Raw genomic sequence first — 15,540 nt, 5'->3', positions numbered from 1 at the left:
AGTAAATTAAAACTATGATTAAAAAAGAAACATCTGATTGGTAAGATGTAGAATGGATTCTTCTGGATTGCAAAACTCCTTTTTGAAAACAGTTCAAAATGATCTCTTAGTTAAGATACAAAGGACAAATTCTTTACAAGTAAAGTCTGTCAACCTTAAACATGATGTTCCTCATCTGTATATTTATTTGATCAATTTGTACGGCTGCCATGCTGGTTAATTAAAAGTAAAACTGACTAATTTCTAAAATTATCATGAGGTGAGGGCGCTAGCATCCACCCCCATTCGAATGGGGCACATTCTCCACTGGGACACATCCAAAGCCAAGTATCATCAATCATGCTCTCCAGTAATAATCTTGCATGCCAGAAGCTTCGGCCACCTAGCAATTATCTATGAAAGCATTTAAGGAATGTACTACTTCCCCCACTCCCTTTTTGCTGACAATTCTAAAAGACCAGTGAAATATTTGCTTATTAAGTTTATTTCCCACTGGGATCAACAAGACTTCCATCCAATTTTGATTCCATTTCATCAGATTGAGACCAAACTTGAACTCAGGTCCCGATCCACAGAACTTCCTTCACCTTTGATATTTGAAGAGAATAAATTAGTGAAACTGAAACTAGTAACACCAAACTCCTCAGCATATGAGGCAGTAGTGGGATCCTACCTTAGACACTACTGGTTCAGTAGGAGATCGTGCATGTAGGCGCACCCCTAACATATGCAGCCCTAAAAGCCAATCAGCTGAGAGGGTAAAGAAGTGACCCTCCCACCCTTCCATGCACTTTTCAGTCTTTTATCTTCTCAGTTGATCTTTGAAGGATTGTTTTCTTCCTCTCAGCTGATCCAAGGCATTTTTTATACTACAGGTTTGAGTAAACCGGACCAAACTGGTAGCATACCACCACTGATATGATGCCCTCTCTCACCGGGTTTATGGAGATATTAAACTGCATATAAAATGGCAGAGATTTGTGTCCTAAGTAATAATCACTCCAAATCAAATTTTGGAAATAGCTGAATCAGGTTATAACAGAAAATTATCGATGTTTTACTCCACACATCCAATTCCCAGTCAAGGTTACCCACCCTTTTGACTAGATTCAGCCCACTTGAAATGGATTGTAAGTCTTTGGTGGGGGTTTTGTATTAATATTTTCCTCACCTTGCTCAGCAACTTTAGCTGTGACAAAACATCTTCGTTGATTATAATTCTCTGCCTTTCAAAACTCCCCAATTCCTTGTTGATGGGATCCTCCTTGGACAGAAACAGCCTACTAATGATCTGCAAATCTGCTGCTATGTCTCCATTTTGGTCCAAATACACTTTCGACAAAGAAAGATTATACAATTCATTCTTCTTTAAATATGGATGGAACTAGAGTGGAAACATTGAGGAATTTTAAGAAATCTTGTTTTCTTACCTCACATCCTTTTTACATTCTAATCTTTCTTCTACAGTTGTTTAATGTGCAAATATTGTGAGTTGGGAGAACAAGTGTTGCCATTGTCTTCAAAGCTCAAGGACAAAGGTTTAGTAATAGTTCTCAATTGTGTGTGTGTGTGTGTGTGTGTGTTTTCTGAGGTTTTCACACGTATTTATATATGGATCTTTGGTTATTCAGGTTTTCTCCCACGTAAAATTGGAAGTATCTAGGCAACGTTTCAATGAAGTCTCATTCATCATCTTCAGGCTTGTGTCTTCAGCTTTGTGCTTCTCGGAGTAATGTCAGCTTGCAGGTGCTTCTTCCTTTTAACTGCTTGTGGGGGTGTGAATTGATTGGCTGGGGGCTTGGCTATGTTCTGATTGGGTGTGTGTGTGTTCTCATTGGTAGGGGGTTTGGCTGTGTTCTGATTGCTTGGGGGGTTGGCCATGTTCTGATTGGCTGGAGGCATGTTCTGTTCAGGTGGGGGCTTGGTTGTGCTCAGGTTAGTCTTAGTTGCTTGGGGATTTGAGCTGGTGAACTGTGATCCTGCTGCTTGGCTTCAGGTTCGTGGTTGTGCTGCATCTTCATGGTGGGTTTCAGTTTGCTTCATGTATGGCTCGGAGGGGTTTGAAGTGGATAGTGATGCAGCTGCATTGCGGCTTCTGGTCTGTGGTCGTGTCTCATCTTCTGTGTGGGTGTGAGTCTGCTTTCTACGTGGAAGTGTGGTGGTGGCATCTTGTGTGGCCCTCATGGGTGTGGGTCTGGTGTCATTCTTGATGTTAGGTATTCGTTTGTTCATGAGGGCGGGTTCCCAAATGGCTGGTAGCGGGGAGGTGTCATCTCGTTTATTGATGCTGTTTGGGCGTTGTTCTATCTCTATGGCTTCTCTGATTATTCTGCTGTTGAAGTGTTCGGTTTTGGCGAACAGAACAAACCCCAGCCAATCAGAACACAGCCGACCCCCAACCACTCAGATCACAGCCAGGCCCCCAACCAATAAGAACACACCCCCACCCAATCAGAACACAGCCAAGCCCCCACCCAGTCAAGTCGCACTCCCACTGGCAGTTAAAAGAAAAAACATTTGCAAGCTCACATTACTCCAAGAAACACAAAGCTGAAGACACAAGCCTGAAGATGACGAATGAGATATTGTCAAAACGTTGCCAAAATACTTCCAATTTTATGCAGGAGAAAACCCGAATAACCAAAGATACACATATATATATATTCTAAAGTTTTCGTGGGTACTTTCATGTATGGTATTCAGCTTTGCTCGGGTATTTTCCCACGTCATTGTAGTTGTGCTTTTAAAGTTGTAGCAACGTTTCGGCAGAATCTCATCTGCCATCATCAGGCTTCTGTATTCTGTCTGTCTGTAAGTCAGACTTTCACAGTCTGCCTCACAGACGAACACAGTACAGAAGCCTGATGATGGCAGATGAGATTCTACCAAACATTGCTACAACTTTAAAAGCACAACTACAATGACATGGGAAAATACCCGAACAAAGCTGAATGCCCTATACATATACATAAATATATTCATAGATTTACTTAGGTACAGGTATGCAGGTCTTGGCGTTTTCAGGTCTTTTCCCATGTAAGATTGAGAGTATCTTGGCAACGTTTCAATGAGGTCCCACTCGTCATCTTCAGGCTGGTGATTTTCACTTCGTGCTTGTGCAAGCAAAGTGATCAGAACTGACGTCTCCCTATATATACTGGTGGGGATGTTGGCTGTTCTTTTCATTTCCTGATTGGTTGATGGAGTTGATGTTTGTGAATCGGCTGGCTTTTTCATAAGAACATATGTGTCTGTGTGTCTATCAGCCTCCTGTGCTTTAATGATCTGGGTAATGGGCTTTGTGATGACCTTCTGAGTTTTATTGTTTTGACCTCCTGGGTCTTGTGCTGTAATCACTTGGGTTGTAATGACATCGTAAATCACTGAATCTCATAAATCACCAAATTGGTAGTTAACCCTGTTGGATCCCACCCTTCTTGTTGGGACCCCATACCTGCCATGGATGCAGCCTCTGAGCCCCCAAACTCTCTTCTCCCTTCTTTCTTCCCCTCTTGGAATTGGACGCAGAATTTAATGTGTGGGCCAGAATCTTAATGACACTGTACGTAATGCCCTCATTTTTGATCTGCTCCCTATTCTTTTTCTCTTGGGTCTGCAGGGGTGCTTTCTGGGTGCATCTTCTCCGGCCTTTGACAGAAAAGGTGTGTTTTGAAATAGCACAATGAAAATACTCATCTTGAAATTCAGGTTCCACAAAGAAAACACTTTTATAGGCATCATCTTTTTGCCAACTTTTTTTCCACTTAGAAGGAAAGCTCCAAATACCATGGACGTACTTGTAATGCCTGTTTTTTTTCATTGAATATACTCCAACCACTGTCATGATCCAGACTTTCCCTTGAATAGGTTCTGGTAAATCCCTAAGTGTTAAATGGAATAGATGAATTCTGTCAAAAATGGACTCAAATTCTATGAAATGAACAAAGACATTGACTTGTTTCCACATAGAGAGGGCATTCCTGAGGGCTGCTGTATTTCCAGTCACTGAGAATTGTAGTGATATAACAACACAAATTGCATTCCTCACAAGCATAGGGGTAAAAGTTCTCATGAAATTTTCTCCCTTCTCTGTGTCTGGAGCAAAGAGTCCAATTAAAGTCCATCCAAAATGGAGGAGCAGTTGGACAATTGCTGGGTACTGAAACCCTTCTTTGGGGAACATTGGATGGAAAAAAGGGAATCGACTTTTATCACTCAGAGCCTCTGAAGCAGTTTTCTCATTGATCTGAAAAAATGAACAAGGAGTGCCGTGTTATATTTGGGGCCCTACCAAGTCCCAATTTTTAGCTTTCAATGAATCCAACTTTATTCTCATGTACATATTAGAACAATTTCTTCTTGATTAGTCATTAGGCTATATCATTTTTTTTAGTTTTTTTCCCTCTATTTGTAAAAAGACAGAGAGATTGCAGTACATATGTCAATTGTTCATTCAAGACTGTTTTAGTTGAAATATGTTTGTTCTAAGCATTTGAGATTCTTACACTTTCCATATCATTAATTTTATAAAAAAAATACATATCCTAATTTTATAAATTGTAAATAAATCCCAATTCAGCTCTCAGGGCAGCAGTTGGAAGACTGCTCTACTCATTGCAGAATACCTTATGCCACAGACTTGAAATTCTAGATCTAGAAATCTAGAACTATGCTGCCTTCGGAACAATCGAAGTATAGTATATAAAATCATAAATTACAATGTCCTACCTGTCAATGAATACTTCAGCTTCAACCATAACAATACTAGAGCAAACAACACATACAAACTCAAGGTTAGTCGCATCAAACTTGATTGCAGGAAATACGGCTTCAGCAATGGAGTGGTCAATGTCTGGAATACTCTACCTGACTCTGTGGTTTCTTCCCCAAACCCCAAAAACTTTAACCTTAGACTTTCTACTATTGACCTCACCCCTTTCATAAGAGGTCTGTAGGGGGCATGCATAAGCACACCAACATGCCTATCATCCCTTTCCTATTGTTTCTTTTATTTTTCTTATATGTATCCATGTATTCATAACTATGTTTTTACTTATACTATTATCTTATAAGCAATTGACAAACCAAATAAAAAAAAATAAATAAACATTTTAACCATCCTTAAGATTCTTCTCAGATGATCTGATTGGATTTGCTTTAGAAGTGGTATATGTTAGGAATGTAAATAACCTAACAGCTATTTGGAAAGGAAATATATAAAACAGGATAGAAATCTTAATTCAGTCTCTTTAAGAGAATCCTAAAGGTATAATTGGGTGTGGTTTCTCAAACGACCATAAGATGGAGCCAGAAACCTGGGTTGTTTTAGTCTTAGTCTCAGAAGAGAGTGTGAGTTAGTCTCTGTTTCCTTTTGTTGGAGAATATTGCCGTTCCTTCTAATTGACTGATATTTCTGGATTTGATGGAAGTCCGATACTGAACTGTTTCTGACACTGGACTTTGTTATTGGATTATCCCTGGACTAAATACTGACTGATCTTACCTGTGAATGATTTTGGATGGTTTATTTTGAACGTTGCTTAAAACCTTTATTGGAAGTAAAAACCAACATTTATTGTAGAGTGTATCTGTGTGCTGTGTGTGTATTATTCAAACACTACTCTCAAATACGTCTCCCGGTATGCACTCATTCCCCTAACGGGGAATTACCTCAACACTATAAATTCAAAAATTCAGCTCAATAAAGGTACATGGTGGTAATATTGGGCTTTTGTATTTTAATATTTCAGGCTAAGAAGGCTGCATAGATATGATTTTTGAAAATATTCTTAGTGTGTTCACTTGTATCTTTGGTCTAAATGACATCCTTTAATGTTGAAGGAAAAAAGATCTAGTCACTGAGAGAAATACACCCAGGTAAGAAAAGGTGTGAACTTGCTCTATCAGTTCATCAGACTTCAGAGGATAATTAGGACTACAGAAAAAACAATTACTACCAACCTGCCTTCCATGGAGGACCTGTATACTGCACGAGTCAAAAAGAGGGCTGTGAAAATATTGACAGACCCCGCACATCCTGAACATAAACTGTTTTAACTCCTTCCCTCAAAACGACTCTATAGAGCACTGCACTCCGGAACAACCAGACACAATAATAGTTTTTTCCTGAAAGCGATCACTCTACTAAACAAATAATTCCCTCAACACCGTCCAACTATTTACAAAATCTACAGTACTATTACTGTTAGTCTTCTCATCACTCCTTATCACCTATCTCCTCCCATGTGCGACTGTATGACTGTAACTCTGTTGCTTGTACCCTTACCATTTATATGGACTGTTTCCTAGTATGATTTGATTGCTTATTGTACCCTTTGACTATCATTAAGTGTTCTACCTGATGATTCTTGGCTCTTGACGAATGTATCTTTTCTTTTATGTACACTGAGAGCATTTGCAACAAGACAATTCCTTGTGTCCAATCAGACTTGGCCAATAAAAGAATTCTATTCTGTTCTGTTCTGTTCTGTTCTATTCTGTTCTGTTCTGTTCTGTTCTGCTCTGTTCTGTTCTGTTCTATTCCTATTCCTATTCTCTTCCTCTTCCTCTTCCACTTCCTCTATTCTATTCTATTCTATTCATTATCGAATAGCCCTATATGGCAATATGTCATTTCCTAAAGGCCAGAAATTTTGACAGTGGCTTATCAGTAATCAGATAATTCTTATTTAAATAAGAGCCAAGTTTTCTTAACAATACATGAAACTCAAATGTACATGGGCAGCATACTTTTCTTACCGTTTGTTAAGAATGAGTCCTACCTCGCATGGCTCCATTCATCCTAAAAGAGGGATCCCCAACCTATGGGCCACGACCCACTAGTGGGCCACGAGGGGTTTGCAATTGGATCATATGTGAACATATGTGCACACACTCATCCTTATGCAAACATGCTGTATCCTGTCTATCTAATGAACCATCTCCTCTGTCCTCCCAATCTTGAAAGCTGAAAACATTGGGGAACTCAATGTTCCCCTAAACACACTCTCAAACAAATGAATGAAGAACATGGAATAATTGAGATAGAAGGGATTTTTGAGGTCTTCTAGTCCAACTCTATGCTCACAGAGCAGATCATATACTATTCCAGACAAAATGAATATACAGCTTTTTTGGAAAGCCTCCAGCAATGGAGCATGCACAGTTTATAACACAAGTTGTTCCACGGATTAATTTTTCTCACAGTGCTTGTAGAAAGATCTTTGAGCAAGATCAGCATTATGAGCTCCATTTTAAGAGTAATCAGTTTCTTCCATGATATTTCTATGTTTACTGGGTCAAATGCTATGAAAGCAGCAAACCATCATTTTCTCTGACTGATATTTTTATTCTGAGAGGTTTCAAGGCAATGCAACCACCAATAGTGGATCAAATCTGCTTAAAATCTGTTGGTGCTTCTACAAGGAACTTTTCACCTACCACTCTCAATTCTATTCAGAATAGAATGGAATAGAATAGAATGGAATGGAATGGAATGGAAGGGAAGGGAAGGGAAGGGAAGGGAAGGGAAGGGAAAGGAAAGGAGGAGAAGAGAAGAGAAGAGAAGAGAAGAGAAGAGAAGAGAAGAGAAGAGAAGAGAAGAGAAGAGAAGAGAAGTGTTGGAAGGGACCTTAAAGGTCTTCCGGTCCAACCCCCTGCTGAGGCAGGAAACCCTATATCATTTCAGACAAATGGTTGTCCACTATTTTTTTTTTAAAAAAAATACCGGTGTTGAAGTATTTACAACTTCTGGAGGCTAGTTATGGGAGAATTCAAGTCAATACAATTGTCAATAGTGGATCGCATCTGCCTAAGGACTGCTGGTTCTTCTACAAGGAATGCTCTTTTCATCTACCATTCTCAGCTCTCTTCAATGGGAAGCTGGCCTAGATAGATAGATAGATAGATAGATAGATAGATAGATAGATAGATAGATAGATAGATAGATAGATGATATAAAGATAGATTGATGAGTGAATTAGAGAAATTTGGAGCAGTAGCGGGACTTAAAATAAACAAAAAAAAAACAAATTAATGACCAAAAACCTAACAGAAAAACAGAAAATAGAACTAGAAGAAATAATGCAGATACAAGTGACAAAGAAAGTGAAATACTTAGGAATTTGGCTAACCCCACACTGTAAGACACTTAAAGAAAACAATTATGATAAACTGATACATCAGGTAAAGAAAGATTTAGAATCGTGGGGGAAACTTCAAATTTCACTACTAGGCCGAATTGCTACTATTAAAATGAACATTCTCCCTAAATTTTTGTATTTATTCCAAACGATCCCAATTAAATTACATAAAAAGTTTTTTGAAGAACTCAATAGAACAACCTTGAAATTTATTTGGCAAGGGAAAAAACCCAGAATAAATGTAAAAGCAATGCAGGATATGAAGAGCAGGGGAGGGTTAGCATTTCCAAACTGGGAGTTATACCATATGGCCACCTCATTAGTTTGGTTGAAGGATTGGGTGAATTTAACCAATAAAAGAATACTATTTCTAGAAGGCCATGATTTACAAAGGGGGTGGCACGCCTTTCTATGGGACGTAGGGAAAACCAGTCAAAAATATTTCCATAGACATTTAATTAGAGACGCACTATTAACAATTTGGAGGAAAATAAGGAAAAAACATTATACAAAAGTACCAGTATGGATTTCAACAATGGAGGCAATGATTCACCCAAACAATTTGGAGCTTACCAAAATGATTAAATACAAAGACTTATTAGACCCACAAGGAAATTTGAAACCGAGGCTGGATCTTCAAGAGCAAGGACATAAAATTGATCAATGGGTTTATCTTCAGATTCAAAGCAGATATAAACAAGACAAAAAGAATTCGGAATTAATAACAAACTGCAACAGTTAGATAAAATTTTATTAGGATCAAATAAAAAAACATAACAAAATTTTATAACTACTTATTAGAAACAGAACTAGAAGAAGAAATCGTAAAAGGAAATATGATTGCTTGGAGTAAGAACGTAGGGCGCAGCATCACATTAGCGGAATGGGAGAAAGTTTGGGGCAGAAACAATAAGATTACCAAATCGGCAGCATACAAGGAAAATCTTTATAAAATGTTTTATAGATGGCATCTCCCCCCTTCGAGGTTAGCGAAGATGCACCCCAACATGAGTCCGCATTGCTGGAAGTGTAGGAAAAAAGAAGGAACCTTTTTCCATATGTGGTGGTCCTGTGCAGAAACCCAAAAGTATTGGAAGAAAATCAAAACTTGGTTGGAAGAAATCACCAAAGAGCAGATCGAATACAAACCAGAGTCCTTCCTACTAGGGATTTTTGATAAGCAAATTTCCAAAAAAACCAAATACATAACAATACACATTTTAACAGCGGCCAGATTAGCCTTTGCTCAACATTGGAAACAACACCAAATTCCATCAGAAGAAATGATTATTGAAAAAATCTCAAAATGCGCAGAAATGGATAAATTGACTTTGGCGCTAAAAAACAAAGACACTTCACTATACTATGACAGCTGGAATTGTTGGTATAATTGGATTGACCAAAGATAAATAATATATTATAAGGCATAAAAGAAAAGTATCAATACATAATAACGAGGTAGCGATATAAGTTAAAAACAGGTGTGGTTATATGACACAAGTTAAGGTGATGAAAACAAAAGAAGATCTTGCAAACTGTTAAAATAAGAATACTTTTAATCCTGTAACCTCTTTCTTTCTTTCTTTTCTTAAAATCCTTTCCCTCTCTTCCTCTTCTCTTTTCTTTCTTTTCTTTCTTTCTTTCTTTTGCTTATTTTTGTATGTATTGTGACTGGTTTTAATTGTAAAAATTAATAAACTATATTTTAAAAAAAAAGATAGATTGATAAATATATAGATATGATATAGAGATAGATAGAAAGGTAGATAGGGAGATAGGGAGATAGTGAGATAGAGATATAGAAAGATATGTATATAAACTAAAATAGGCATGGAAGAACCTGCAAATAGAGGGTCCCACCTGTTGGGATATTGTTATATCAATTCCCAGCCATGAAACCTGCAATGGATATAGTGAAAAGCAGCTTTTGAATTCTATAATGAAGATATGGTTTAATCTATCATCAAACACTACACCCCATTCACTTTGCTAGATAGGGGAACACAAAAACAAACCTGTGGAAATTTGTAGGCATCTGCTAAAGTTGACATCTGGATGGAGATGTCTCTGTGAGCTCTATCAACAAGTGCTAAAAGTTTGTCCTTCCTTCCACAGCTGTAGTTGGGAACATTGGCTTCTCCGGTAGACAGCATGTCCAGCAAGGCATCTGAAGTGCCAAGGGTGTTATCATAGTTTCGTGGATGTTGCAGCCAAGTGTGAGATTGTGCGTGGGCTGATAATTTTTATTAAAAACTTCAATATTGAAAATCACACGTAGTATGTATTTCTTTAGATGAGATAAACTAGTGTAAAACTATTCTCATATTAGTATTAACAGCAGCAGCAGCAACAATACAATACTTTTTCTCTATTTAATCCATTTTTTTCTCCACAAGCTAACTAAATCTTAAGCTATTATTGATCCAAAACCAGAGGCAAGTGATAATCACTGATCATCCTTTAATGTTGTGAGTGTGGAGAAGATAGAATGGATATAATTTTCCAAAAGGGTTAAAATAAAAAATACACCATTATTTGTAGAAGTACTAATATTCATCAGTGCAGTAAACAGTTTGAAGAATAATTCAGTCATTAAAGTAGAACAATCCTAAAAGATACAGGATTTTTGATAAGTGACCCAGAAAAGCTGTTCTGAAAAGAGGCATCCTCTATTCTTATAAAAATCAAGCATTGAATATCAATGAGAGGTTATGAAAATATGAAAAGGACCTGGGCAGGGGAATTTATAACAATCACTACTTTCAATAAAACCCACTACTCAGGTCATGAATTGAGGATTGAACAGGGAAACATAAATAATGTGGGCTTTTTTCAGGTTTTATTTGCCTCATGTTTTGATTTGAACCTCTCCCAGAAAATAAGGCAAAAGACATAGAGACTGTGGAAATAAAAAGGTTCAAGAAATTAGTCAGGTCCTGCAATATAAAAATGAGTAAAACAAGATGAAGGAGAAAGAAGAGTGTTAGAGCTGCAAATGGAGGGAATGAAACTCCATCACAATGAATGACTTACAACTGAATCTGCCTAGAAGGAGCCCTGTTGAAAGGTAATGTTGCATCTGCTATTGTTGATGGAGAGATGACTATACCAATGACAAGATCGCCTGGCCTATAATAGCTCCATGGCTTTTCTCCATCCTGGTTTTCCAAACTCAGTGGGCACTTCATTCTCAGCTTCCCAGAGACCGGCTGGGACATCAGTAGAAGCAAAAGCAGAAGCAGGAGATTCATAATTCCTGGGGCTGAATCAATCTCCTTCCTATTTTTAAAGAAGAATTAGCAGAATTCAAAGCACTCTCACAGGATAGAATATCCTATGGCTTTCCTGATTCACACAGACAAGATTCATCTGGAAGAGATAAAATGTACATTCAAGAGCACAGCTCCCGCCTGTCCTGTAATTTGAGCCACAAAGGGCATAACCTGTAGTATTTATCCTTTTGTAATGCAAGGTCGCTTCTATGTTGTTTCAGTCTCATGTTTACATCAAAAGCAGACACTGGAGAAGTAGAAGAAGAGGTTTCAAGGCATGTAAGGTGACAATTACAGTGAGAAGAACCTTGTTGTCTTGGGACCCTGAACTTCTTCCATCTAAAGAAGAGTAGGCAGAAAAAAGGACTTCAGTGAAAAACCACAGATACACCTGTTGGCGCACTGTCCTGTAGTGGTCATAGTCTTTCCTGTTAGGATATGTGCATAAAGTCATGCCTGGAGCAAGATACTTTAACAGCCAGGAAAGTGACTTATGCTGGCCTTCAGTGGAATCTCTTGCTTCCAGAGATTGCTGGGGAAGGTCATCCAGAGCTGTGGAGTTTGGTGCCACTCTCGGTTGGTGATAATTAACTGTAGTCCTGTCTGTGCTCTAATGCCATGATGATGTTCTAATGTTAGAATAACAGTTTAACAGATTTTGAAGAAACTTTATAGGTTTTCTTGTCCAACCCCTTACTCAAGAAGGATACGCTATACCATTTCAAGCAAGTAGCTGTCCAGTCCATCTGTTGATGGACTATCCCACATTTTTCTAGTTTACCAAGAAGCAGGTTGTGGTCTATTTTGTCAGATACCTTACTGAAATCCCAGAATACCATGTCCACAGCTGATCCACTAATTCACGACAAAGAGTAGGGCTGTATGGGATTTTCTTTTCAATGAGATCTTCATATATTAATCCTAATTAGGGGCTCATTTTATAATTCTTGTAACTGAAGTGAAATTTCATTTGCCATCTGTTCTAGAAACACCAATTGACAAATCCAACAATCAGGACCTCTCCTACATTCTCCTGGTCACTCTCCTGCTTTCCATCTTGACCTGTTCCATTCTGATCATTGGCCGACCAAGGAGACTCTTGCCTCCTTCAACAAACAGCCTTCAGCATTGTCTTCTCAATTGCCATTTCTTCAATCTTGGTCAAAACTATCACAGTGGTGTTAGCTTTCTTGGCCACAAAACCAGGGGACAAAATGCAGAGTTGGTTGGGGAAGAATTTGGCCAACTCACTTGTGCTTTCTTGTTTTGGTCTCCAAGTTGTCATCTGCAGCATCTGGTGGGGCACCTTCCCCCCAATTCCCTGACTTTGACATGCACTCCCAAACTAGAGAGGTCATCCTTCAATGCAATGAAGGTTCTGTCACCATGTTTTATATTGCCCTTGGATACATCGACTTTCTGTCTGCTGTCTACTTCGCAGTGGCTTTCCTGGCCAGGAATCTCCCTGGGGCCTTCCACAAAGCCAAGCTGATCTCCTTCAGCATGCTGATCTTCTGCAGTGTCTGGGTATCCTTTATGTCTTCTACCTGAGCACCAAAGGGAGGTACATTGTAACTGTGTACGTCTTCTCCATTTTAGCATCCACTGCTGGATTGCTGGCTTACATTTTCATCCCTAAATGTGACATTGTTATTTTCAGGTCGGATCTGAATACCAAAGTACATTTGATATTAAAATAATATAGAAAAAGTTACTTTTACCTATCTGTTATTTTTCAAAAATGGCATTGATTAGTCTCAATTAACAGTTTTTGACCATTTAATATTTATTTATTTAAGTTATGCACTTCCTGGCTTCCCTAAAGGCAGCTTACAATCAATAAAAACAAGATGAAACATTAAAACTTTTGAAAAATAAATAGTATCACTAAAATTGTTTTACAATTGACAACAGGGGAAAGAGAGAAGGAAATGCACATATTGAACATACTGTCAACTCATAAAACATTTCTATGTCTGTTTTCAAGTTTCCATAAACAAAGGGGGGAATCTGAAGGAGCAGTACAGCATGAAAACCAGAAGTACATTCCACCATTATCTTAAAAAGATTGTAGCTAGGCTACCGGATCTTCTGGTTCTGAAAATCCTTTATTACAGAATGAGATTGATGATACCTGGGCACTGCTTCATTGGAGAATCTGATTTATGATATACCCGGGGGGAGGGACAAAACAGAGTCACAGGTGACTGTGAATTATGTATGCCAGACATGGTTTCATTTAGATTAATGCCAGCATGTTGCTCCTAATAAATCTTTTGAGGGTTTTTTTGAAGCTTGGCTTGAGGCTCATGATTTAATTAGGGCTATCACCGGAACCCTGACAAATATATTCCTCCTATTCCTAAAGCTAATCCAATTCCTATTCTTCCATATTTCTAAACATTCCTCAAACAAAATATGAGGTCTTATTTTTCGTCACAATAATGTGGGTAAAATCTGTTTCCAGATGAATGAGTCTTTCCAGTAAGCCAATGGAGACATAAGAAATGTGGCCTTGCAGTTCCTCGTGACCTGTGGGAAGTTTTATCAGAATATTCCCATAGCAATTCCTGAATCAGAAGATGAAAATGCTTCTTATAACAAAGGCTATTTTTCTTTGCAGATAACAGAAGGGCAAGAAGTAATCTGAAATTCCTTATGTTATTATTTATGTATGGGATTAATCCCATAGTCTGTAACTTCCTTTTTTAACTCTCCTAAGATCTGATAAGGCAGACCCTCCCATTCTGCTACTTGCAGCCCAAACTATGGCTCCTGACCAGGATGATATTGTACTGGACAAACAGACAGTAATTCTGCTAGTTCTGTTCCTGAGACAGAGGCATCTTTTTTACAATCTTCAACCATTTTCTGAAAAGAAGACTGAACAATAGAGTCTGGAGGCTTTTGCCCTGTATCTGCAAAAGCTGAGGGAATGGAAGACATATATTCAGGTGAAGAAGGAGGATAAATGACAGCATTAGTATAACATGAAGGTGGAGGTGTTAAAAGAGAAAGTTGAGAGAAACCCGAGTGGCAGGACAGGGAGAACGGAGGTGAAGAAGTTTGGTGCAGGCTTCGAACACCTTTTCTGGCATCAGGAGCGATCCCCCAGGGATACACAAACCCCGGAGAGGTCCGTGTCAATGTGGAGATCCTCGAGCTGTAGAGGGGGGAAGGCAACTCCCCAACAGTGAAGAGGGAAGCTCCCGAGCCCGGCGCAAAAGAGTAAGCTGTCATTTTATGGCGGCTACCAATCCGGTCTGCCACTTGAGTGAATTAGCAAAGCAGTGACAGCCTGCGAGATCGAGTAACAGGAACAGAGAAACGGTTTATATCTTGGATTCTTTGAAGACTGAAGGGAGCAGAATGACAGAAGAATGATAGCATAAATTCTTCTCTCCTGGTTGTGATTAGCACCTCTCGGAAGTCGGGCGGAGAGCGGCCAGAAAAGCAGTTGGGAAAATGGAACGATTATAATGGAGAGCGGAAAAGTCTAAGCACAAAAGGAAAACACAGTTTTACCCTGTGAAGGGGAAGCTCTAGGAAAAGAGGGAGATTGTTAAAACCCGGAGATCAGAGGTCCGGAACTGGTGAGGGGCTTTATTTGACTTTTGGACCTTTCTTTTTGACTTTATTTGAGAAGAGGGAGGTGACGGAGGTGAAAGAATATTGACATGGATTGAGTCTTATGAATCCTCAGATCTGAGCACAACATGACTATTACATCTACTTAATATTGTGGAGAAGACAAATTGAGCATTATATTGGACTTTGGAAGATTTGTATGTTGATTTAAAAGTTGGAAAGCAAAGAAAGAAGAAGCAGCAAGAGGAAGAAGGCAGAGGCGAACAGAAGGCTGGGAAAGACGGTTTTGGGACTGCAGATTAGTCAGCACATTATACCATTTGCTGATTGGAAGGCTGAAAAGAATCCTCTAGCTGGAAGATGGACCTTTAGCTCACCCAACTTGCTTTCTTTATTAAGTGGTACTACTTAAGTTTACTAAGTTGGCACTATTTTCTCTTTAAGATGACTTCCTTGCTGTTTGTTTGTTGATTTTCTGAAGCTGTGGTAATCTCTCTTCTATCTTTTCTCTTATTATCTTGCCCCCTGCCTCCCTATTG

At 38.7% G+C, this 15,540-nt stretch overlaps 3 protein-coding genes across 3 annotated transcripts in view; 2 read left to right on the top strand and 1 right to left on the bottom strand.

The window, feature by feature from the left end:
• The window catches only part of LOC113451824 (vomeronasal type-2 receptor 26-like), a 500,191-nt gene that overhangs the window by 340,253 nt on the left and 144,398 nt on the right, over nucleotides 1-15,540 (top strand). The window lies entirely within an intron of this gene.
• Nucleotides 1-15,540, top strand: part of LOC113451996 (vomeronasal type-2 receptor 26-like) — a 452,458-nt gene that overhangs the window by 306,006 nt on the left and 130,912 nt on the right. The window lies entirely within an intron of this gene.
• The window catches only part of LOC148126715 (vomeronasal type-2 receptor 26-like), a 53,844-nt gene that overhangs the window by 4,788 nt on the left and 33,516 nt on the right, over nucleotides 1-15,540 (bottom strand). The gene's annotated exons all lie outside the window — the stretch shown is intronic.

Source organism: Pseudonaja textilis, chromosome 2, assembly GCF_049901715.1.
Source record: "Pseudonaja textilis isolate UNSWEBS1 chromosome 2, rPseTex1.2, whole genome shotgun sequence".
Classification (NCBI taxonomy): Eukaryota; Metazoa; Chordata; class Lepidosauria; order Squamata; family Elapidae; genus Pseudonaja; species Pseudonaja textilis.
The sequence above is the reverse complement of the archived record's forward strand: the minus strand, read 5'-3'. Positions and strand labels throughout refer to the sequence as shown.